Raw genomic sequence first — 9,835 nt, 5'->3', positions numbered from 1 at the left:
TTTTTCTAGATTTAGGTTTAGTTAAACCTGGAAATTAGTATCTATTTTAACTGAAAACTCTTTGTTTGCTAAACATCACTGAGATTCGGTACAGTACTTCCTGGTCAGTAAATGATGTAGATTGATGTAATGATTAATTGCTTTAATGTTTACTGAACATCTACATGTCCCCGTTTCCTCAAATTCTCCATATCTAATATATCAATTTGGCTAATGGGGGTGAGAGGAGCCAAGTAACTATTTTCTGACAGATAATTCTGTTGTCCTTTGAGAGCACTGAGAAATAATTAGGATCAGGATGAAAGAGGTTTTTACTTTACAAACTATTTTTAGAGTTTTAATTCACATAAAACAGTAAGTATCACACTGTACATACAATAGTCCATTTTCACTGAGCAAGATAGAATTAACACTTTAAAATGGCATTGGCATATAGTGAGACCTCTTCTCTCTCTCTCTCTCCCTCTCTCTCCTCTCCCTCTCTCTCTCTCTCTCTCTCTCTCTCTCTCTCTCTCCCTCTCTCTCTCTCCCTCTCTCTCTCTCTCTCCTCTCTCTCTCTCTCTCTATATATATATATATATATATATATATATGAAAAAGAAAAAAAAAAGGAAAATAAAAACAGGCCAGGCATGGTGGCTCACACCTGTTACTCCAGCACTCTTGGGAGGCTGAGGCAGGGGGACTGCTTGAGCCCCTGAGTTCAAGACTATCTGGGCAATATAGTGAAACTTCATCTCTATTTTAAAAGAAAAAACAGGCCGGGCGCGGTGGCTCAAGCCTGTAATCCCAGCACTTTGGGAGGCCGAGGCGGGTGGATCACGAGGTCGAGAGATCGAGACCATCCTGGTCAACATTGTGAAACCCCGTCTCTATTAATACAAAAAAATTAGCTGGGCACGGTGGCGCGTGCCTGTAATCCCAGCTACTCAGGAGGCTGAGGCAGGAGAATTGCCTGAACCCAGGAGGCGGAGGTTGCGGTGAGCCGAGATCGCGCCATTGCACTCCAGCCTGGGTAACAAGAGCGAGACTCCGTCTCAAAAAAAAAAAAAAAGAAAAAACATATATTTTTAAAGAGTGACATTGGCATATAACTTTAACCTACTTCATTGCTTTCACTTAATAGCTTTCCAGTCCATTGCACGTATTCTATTGCCTACATAACCTCTTCTCAGGGCAACACACATTAGACTTTACTAGATCTTACTAGCAAGGCTCATTGCTAGTTTTACCAAAAAAAAAAAAAAAAAAAAAAAATACAGGTTTCAAATTTCATATTTGATATGGTTGTTAGTGAGGTAATGTGTTATTTATTTTGTTTATAAACTCTTGGAGAGTTTTTACTTACAATCAAACATATTTTGGGGATACAACTGTAATTTGGCACTTTTTTTCTTCTTAGTTCCTCAATGTCTTTTTTACAAAATGAAAATTAGGCTAGGCACAGTGGCTCATGCCTGTAAGCCCAGCACTTTGGGAGGCGGAGGCGGGTGGATCACGTGAGGTCAGGAATTCGAGACCAGCCTGGCCAACATGGTGAAACCCGTCTCTACTAAAAATACAAAAAATTAGGCTGGTGTGGAGTGGGCGTCTGTAATCGCAGCTATTTGGGAGGTTGAGGCAGTAGAATCTCTTGAACCCGGGAGGTACAGAAGTTGCAGAGAGCTGAGATGGTGACCCAGCCTGGGCAACAAGAGTGAAACTCCATCTCAAAAAAAAAAAAAAGTAGCATCACTGTCCTTTTCTAATAAATATAGTATAACCTTACTTTATAAAGTTAGCAAATACAGAAACAAGGAAGAGAGCTTAAATCTTTTGGGCGTAACAAAAATGTGATAATGATATACATGTTGTTTTATAATCTTTTCTCTTCCAAAGAATATAAATCTCCATTATCATTTTTAAGAGCTATACAGCACTGATTATAATGGAGATATCCTAATTTGACCAATCTGTGATTGACAGAAATTTGAGATTTTTCAATGCTTTATTGCTAAATATGCGATGGCAATAAATATTTGTGTAAATACTCTAGAGTTCATGCTCAAAGCCTCTGTTTGCTACTTTTCAGAGTTAACGAATTTCTTAAAAATTAACTCATTTTTCAAATGAACTTGACAAGAAGTTTTTAAAACCTTGACTTTTACAAAGGTTCATGCTACTGAGAAGCAGGGAGACTGGGAGATCCAATTTGTGAAACAAACTTAAGCTATTTACGGTTTGCCTTGAGATGGTTCTTCCCTCAAAACACTTGGCAAGTCATTCCAAGTGGCATGGAAGTATCTTGTGGACACCAGAGATTTTGGGTCTAAAACAAAGATTTCTCAAGATATAAGCTCAAAATGATCAGATGTGATGAGCAGTAACTGGTTAATCCCTAAAATAAGTTAGTGTTTGATGTTCATTCATTGAACTTTTCAAGTTTGGAGCAAAGCAACAAGAAAAATGACAAAGATTTTTTTCCCTTCCTTACCCTCCAATGTGCTTGCCACTGTTTTTTCTTATCTTTCTTTCCTTAATCTTCTTTAAACATATTCTTAGAAGAGTCCTTTAGAAGAACAGAGAAATCAAGAGACATGAAATTAGATTAGTAAATTTTAGATCAAGTAAATAGACAGTTGATATTTATAGTTTCATTCACTGAAATGTCTTTTGTTGAGTTTAGAAAAAGTTTAGAGGCAATCTTAACATGGATTATGCTTTTCCATATTCTCTCAAAAATACGATCTTAAATTATTCAAAAGTTTCATATTTTTCATTTTGTTTTGCTTTTATAGCAACTTTATGACATCATTTTATAAATGAAGAAACACTAAATGATTTATTCTAAGATTACTGTTAGTTAATTGTGGCAGTCAATTGTGAAGTTTTTTTTTTTGGGACAGAGTGTTGCACTGTTGCCTGGGCTGGAGTGCAATGGCACAATCTTGGCTCACTGCAACTTCTGCCTCCCAGGTTCAAGCAATTCTCCTGCCTCAGCCTCCTGAGTAGCTGGGATTATAGGTGCCTACTACCACACCCAGCTAATGTTGGTCAGGCTGGTCTCTAATTCCTGACCTCGTGATCTGCCCGCCTTGGCCTCCCAATGTGCTGGGATTACAGGCGTGAGCCACCGTGCCTGGCTAGATTGTGAAGTCTTAAAAGTCTTGGCTGGTATTCTACTAAGCAATTTCTCAAGTGAAGAATTAGTGCCCCAGCTTGGGCAGTACTGTCAATCAGAATTTCCAGTGTGTGATCACAGATGAGGGGAACATTTAGAGGGTGTGATACACACTCTTGAGGATCACTGAGATCAACTAGCGTGGGGTATTATGCCTGGCATGTTCGTCCTCATTTTTTTTTTCCTTTTTTGAGGCAGAGTCTGTCGCCTAAGATGGAGTATAGTGGCGCCACCCCAGCTCACTGCAACCTCCGCGTGTCAGATTTAAATGATTCTCATGCCTCAGCCTCCCAAGTAGCTGAGATTATAGGTGCACACCACCATGCCTGACTAATTTTTGTATTTTTAGTAGAGACGGGGTTTTGCCATTTTGCCCAGGCTGGTCTCAAACTCCTGGGCTCAAATGATGTGCCTGCCTCAGCCTCCCAAAGTGCTGGGATTACAAACATAAGCCATGCATGCCCCCTGGCATGTCCTTCTGATTTTCATGTCAGGTGTATAAAAGGTTAACAGTTTTTGTTTCACTTGTCGAAAATTAGAGGGCATTTTACAGTTCTGGAAGTAAGAAAAAGAAAAAATTAGAGGATAAAAGAGTCTATATCCTCCAAAACCACATCTGTGACCTACTAAAGGTTGAGATTAGCTGGGCTAGTTCAGTTTTCTTTAATTTAGTTCCAAGTATAGAATGACAGCAAGAAATTAATGAACAGAGGAGGGAGAAGCTTGCTATATGTCTACCTCATTACAAATACTGTAATCTTTTTGAGTAGCTATAAAGGCCAAGAAAAGAAAACTCACACACACACACACACACACACACACACACACACACACACACACGATAGTAAAGTTAAGGGCAAAAAGGTAAGTAAGCGTCTTAGAACTACCCAAACAGCTGGATATAGCTATCTGATTATTCTATCTAGCACAGTATTGGTTAAAGCCATCAAGTTTTGTTATGTTCTCTTCAAAATTAGGCCTAAAACAACCTGGATGCAGGGAATGTTACATGGAAAGTTCTCACTCATTTTGCCTATCGGGCTTGCTGGCGCCATCTGCTGGTCTTTTGGACACAGTGTAAAATGGACTCTGGTCTTAATTGCTGTTCTGCTTTAAGTATTTGAAAAAATAGTAATTTTTACAAAAGTTCCACTGAATGTAACTTAATTATGAGGAGAACATTAGATAGAATATTAAAAACCAATTAACTCAGCTCTTGTGATTATGAAACTTTATGAAGTTTACGGGAATTGTATTATGCCTTTTCTTTTACAATGACAATATTGGTTTTAGGTATCTGTGTATTCTTCATTCCTGAATTCTAATCATCAACATTAAAAAGTTATTTTTCTCCTCAATTTTTAACACAGCAGTTTCAATTGTGGCATTTTTTTGTGCGTATACAATAGAAAGGACTGCACGTTGTCTTCAACTGTCCCTATGCAATGAACTGACATGGTATATAGAACAATAGTTTTCCTTTTTCTTTTCCAACTCTATCACCTAAAATAACACTCGTTTTGCTGGACTTCTCTGGTCTCGTAAAAACACACAGCCCAAAAGCAATACTGTCAACTCTTGAAGAACCAATGGATCGTAACTGAGTTCTGAAGTTTTCCTTCTGCAAATCCTAACACCTTCCCCACCATGCCATTCAAGATTATCTTGACCTATATCCAAGAGCTGGGCCACTAACAGCACAGCCAAGTCAGGAGTGGATCTGTCGTCAGAAAGCTGAAACAGGTATGTGTAATTACCTTATGTTTTTTGCTATTCCCCCTGCCCATTGCTGTGAATTTAATGTATTTGTAAATAAAAATATACTGAAAGCATCGTAAGTCTTAAATGGGGGTTTCACTAATTGTGGACAGTCTCAAATATTAAGCAAGTGATTAACAACTGAAAAGTGAAAACTAGCTTACCAGCAAGTTGTGGTTTATCAAATGGTTGTAGTGGTTTATAGAGCTGAGAATCCTTTCATACCCTTTCACTGTTTTTACACCCTGGCTGCCATTTGATGCTGATGACTGACTGGTGGAGGAGGGGAAGTAGGTATCATGCAGATAGCCAGATTGTTCCAGTTCAAATACCTAGATGACTGGGCCCTTAGTGCTATAGCAAAGACTTTACTTATTCCTGGTTTGTTCTGAATCCCTAAAGAGCCCATTTTTTCTATCCTTCATCATTTTCAAGATTTTAACTGTATGCTCCACCTTCATTTCTGCAGATAATCTATTGGCCAGAGGACATTATGGCTTTTTGGGTATGAACACCTCTTACTTGCTGTTCCCATGTGTAAAAACCTACGCATCTTAGCTCTCGACTAAATCTTCCAGGAGGGCATGGTGGCTCACGCCTGTAATTCCAGCACTCTAGGAATGCTGGCGGATCTAGGTGGATCACTTGATGTCAGGATTTTGAGATCAGTCTGGCCAAAATGGTGAAACCCCATTTCTACTAAAAATACTAAAAAATTACCTGGTCATGTGGCATGCACCTGTAAACCCAGTTATTTGGAAGGCTGAGACAGGAGAATCGCCTGAACCCAGGAGGCAGAGGTTACAATGAGCTGAGATGGTGCTATTGCACTTCAGCCTATGCAACAGAGTGAGACTCCGTCTCAATAAATAAATAGACCTCCTTCCCTGCTGTCTCAGAAGAACGGGTACTCCTATTACCTATGTTCCAGTCCCACTTTCTACTGTGTCTTTGGGGTTCTAACTTCATTATCCCCTCTCATCTACCTCCAACCTTCCATTCTTAAGGACCTTTCTCCTTTGCATAACCATGACCATTTTTCTCTGCTGAAAAGAGTCAAACACAAATTTCCTAAGGCAACTGTCCTTTACCAGTCTTCCTTCCCAGTACTACACAATCTCTTTCCTTTCAAATAATGAATGCATCTTTTCCTAGAGTCATTTCCCATTCCATTCTCAAACTCAAGCAATCTGCTTTTGTTCTGTTCTCCATGGAAAGTGTTTCGATCATAAAGATCACCAATCCTTCCCCTTACATAATCTGTCTGTAGCCTTTTGATGTGTTCTTGATACTCCTAAGTACTCAGGAACTAAGTACTGTTCCTTCTTAGTCTCCTTGAATAGCCTGCTGGTTTCCATCCAGATTCATCCTTATCAAAGATCTGTCTTTGGTAGTGTTTGTTTCCTGGCTAGTCTCATTCAATCCCCAAACTTCTATGATCATGCATCCACTCTGGCTCTCACATGTTCATCTCCAGCTTAGACCCACATAATAAACTGCTACTGTTCATCTTTGAACTAACCGTCCCCACAAATAGTCTCAATTCATCTCATATAAAATCAAGTCCTCTCCCTCCTAAACTGCTGTTCCACCTGGATTTCCTGTTTTCGTTAACAAAAAGCATTATCTACTAAGCCATTCAATTCAGAAATCTGGATATATAGTGGACTCTGCCCTTTTTCTTATGCTCCTCGTCAACTCACTCACCACAACCTGCCATTTGACGGGAGTGTTTCTTTACATAACCTCTCCTCCCTAGGGTCACAGTCCAGACCATTGTACCCTCTCACATGACCTCCTTGCTTTGAGTCCAGTGGTTCTCAAAGTGTGGTCCCCTCAACAGTGCCATTAGCATCACCTGGGAATTTATTAGAAAGGCAAATGATCAAGCTGCCGCTGACCTACTGAATCAGAAACTCTAGGGTGGGGTCCAGTAATCTGTGTTTTAATTAATTCTTTAGGTAATTGTGAAGCTAAAGTTTGAGACCCACTGTTCCAATCTACCTCCACTAATCTATTCTCTACAATTCTGATAAAGCCATCTTGCAAAAAAACCCAAATCTGATTGTATTCCTGCTTTGCTTAGAAGTCTTTAGTGACATTTTCGACTCAAGTGAAATCTAAATTTCTTGGTACAGCAGAAAAAAAATCCACTAGGATCTAGATGCTGCCTACCAGTTTTCAGAAAGTCAAGCACTTTAAATCATTTTTGTAAGAATGCAGTCATGTAGTGATTACGGGATGAGCTGTAGAATCATACTATCTGGCTTTGAATCTTCACTTACCACTTTACAACTGGCTGTGTAGCCTTGGATGAGTCACTTAATCTCACTATGCTTCAGTTCCATCATGTGTACAATGTGAATAATAACGTCCATATGACAAGCTTGCTGTGTAGTTATCACAATACTTGGCACTTACTCTGGGCTCAGTTATTGTTAGCTATTATTATTTTGATTATGTCGAGAAGAAAAAAAAAACATTACTGGAATTAACCTGTAGTATAGCAAGAACAGGAGAGGACTGGAATTAATGCCCCAACTAAGGGAAGTGGTCCCCATAAAGGAGGGCTCGATTCTCTGGGCAGTTTCAGTTAGTTAGCTATGAATAAAAATACCCAGTCTCCAGAGAGAGGTTCTCAGGTCTCTGGGGTTTGACTAGTATAGACTGAATCTGGTAATCAGATTCTAGGATATTATAGTACAGATAACAGTCAAGATTCTAAAGTGAGAGCCAGGAAAGTGGTGAAGGAAGTCAGAAAACTAAAAGACACAGAGCAAAGCAGCAAAGACGGGTATAATTTCATGTTTGTTTCTCTAATAACAGTTAATAGAGCAGCCAAGTGATTAAATGTGAGAAACCTACTATGACTGAAACATGGTTTACATTTTCAGAAATGCTGTTGGTTGCTTAAGAGCAAAAGCACTGAGTTATGGTGAGAATCAAATTCTAGGCCAGGCGCAGTGGCTCACACCTGTAATCCCAGCACTTTGGGAGGCTGAGGTGGGTGGATCACCTGAGGTCAGGAGTTTGAGACCAGCCTGACCAACATGGGGAAACCCCGTCTCTATTAAAAATGCAAAATTAGCATGGCATGGTGGCACACGCCTGTAATCCCAGCTACTCAGGAGGCTGAGGCAGGAGAATCCCTTGAACCTGGGAGGCGGAGGTTGTGGTGAGCCGAGATCGCACCATCGCACTCCAGACTGGGCAACAACAGCAAAACTCTGTCTCAAAAAAAAAAGAGAGAGAGAGAGAATCATATTCTAACCTCCAACACAAATTAGTTATGGTCTTGGACAAATTACTTCTCTCTTGCCTTAAGAGTGCAATATAATGATCTGAAATAGGGGGCCATATTAAGAAGATAACTATATATATTCATAGCTTAGTACAGTGCCTAGCATGTGGGAAGTGCTCAATACTTGGCAGCTATTACTTTTATTGGGAATATATTATCTTACAAAGCATGTATAAAAATAGGCACCTCTGGAGGTTCCTGCTTGATCAAAGCAATTATATATTACCATCAAATATTTTGACTAAAATTGAGTTCTAACTTATAAAAAGAGGAAATATTGTAAAGACAAATCCAAACACAGTTATGTATCCCATGTTCACATCATATAGGGATTACCAATTTTTACTTCAAAAATGTATGAGATTAATTCTATCCAAATGCTCACGTAGTGTCTATTAGGTGCTAGCAAGACTACCAGGTTCAGGGGGGACCTACCAAGAAGAGTAAGGCATGATTCTTATACTGAAGGAGAATACAGGTTTGAGAAGATAACAGGACAATCTCATTAAAACATAATTCAATGCTGTACAGGATCAAAAAACCAAACCAAACAAAAGAAAACCCCCACAAAAAACTGTATAGATTAAGTTTTTCCTAAGTTTACTCATTTTTCAAAATCATAGTTCTGATTTTTTCCTCTATCCTCCTCTGAATTAGACTCAATCCATTTTTACTTACTCCATCTTTAGTTACAGCAGGGAGTCAAGATCTAGAAAAGCTAGTCACTGCCACCCACTATAACAGAAGGTAGCAGCCACTTGTTTTTTTTGCTGTATTCCTAGTGCATAGCAGAAAAGTAGAGAATTTTGTTCCCTTTGTTCCACACAGGGTGGCTTATTCTTGTGCTTCAGCTCTTAGTTCAGATGTCACCTCCTCAGAGAGCCTTTCTCTGAGTATTCAATCTAAAGTTTTTTTCCCCTCTCCGTCCCCATTATTCTCTAGCATGTGTTTCCTTCAAAGCCTTACCTTTGTGGTAAATGCTGTGATGTGCCACCCTGACACCCCTAAGGAATGAAAGGCTTATTTCCCCAGTGCCTGGAAGTGCTGAGACAGACCTCAGTTGCCAGCCTCCATCCATGATTGATTTGGCTGAAGAGAGTTGAAGTTAGGCCCTTTCCAAGGTAACAGCATCCAATGACAGATCAATGCAGGGGTATAAAGGCCTGGCCCTTCCCTTCAACTCTGAAGGGCCAACCCAGGGCTAGAGTTCCTGTGAGATTGGTGGAGAACATCCTTGGGACTTGGATGAGGCTTAACTTTTTCTGTCTGCCCAATTCTGCTTCCTTTCTTCCTTGGTAATCATTCAAAAAGTCCTAAAGTCCTGCCTCCAAATCTCCTCAGAGTCTGATTCTCAGGAAACCCAACCTAGGACAATCTAGGAACATCTTGTTCATTATCAATCTATAATCACCCCTCAGTATCCCTGGGGGATTTCATCTAGGACCCATGATGGAGACCTAAATCCAGATGCTCAGGTCCCTGATTAAAAAATCATGTAGTAGGCTGGACGCCATGGCTCACACCTGTAATCCTAGCACTTTGGGAGGCCGAGGCGGGTGGATCACCTGAGGTCAGGAGTTCAACACCAGCCTGGCCAACGTGGCAAAAACGCCATC

Source organism: Aotus nancymaae, unplaced genomic scaffold, assembly GCF_030222135.1.
Source record: "Aotus nancymaae isolate 86718 unplaced genomic scaffold, 86718_ANA_hifiasm-v0.15.2.pri h1tg000029l, whole genome shotgun sequence".
In the NCBI taxonomy this organism is placed as follows: domain Eukaryota; kingdom Metazoa; phylum Chordata; class Mammalia; order Primates; family Aotidae; genus Aotus; species Aotus nancymaae.
This window is presented reverse-complemented; position numbering follows the sequence as displayed.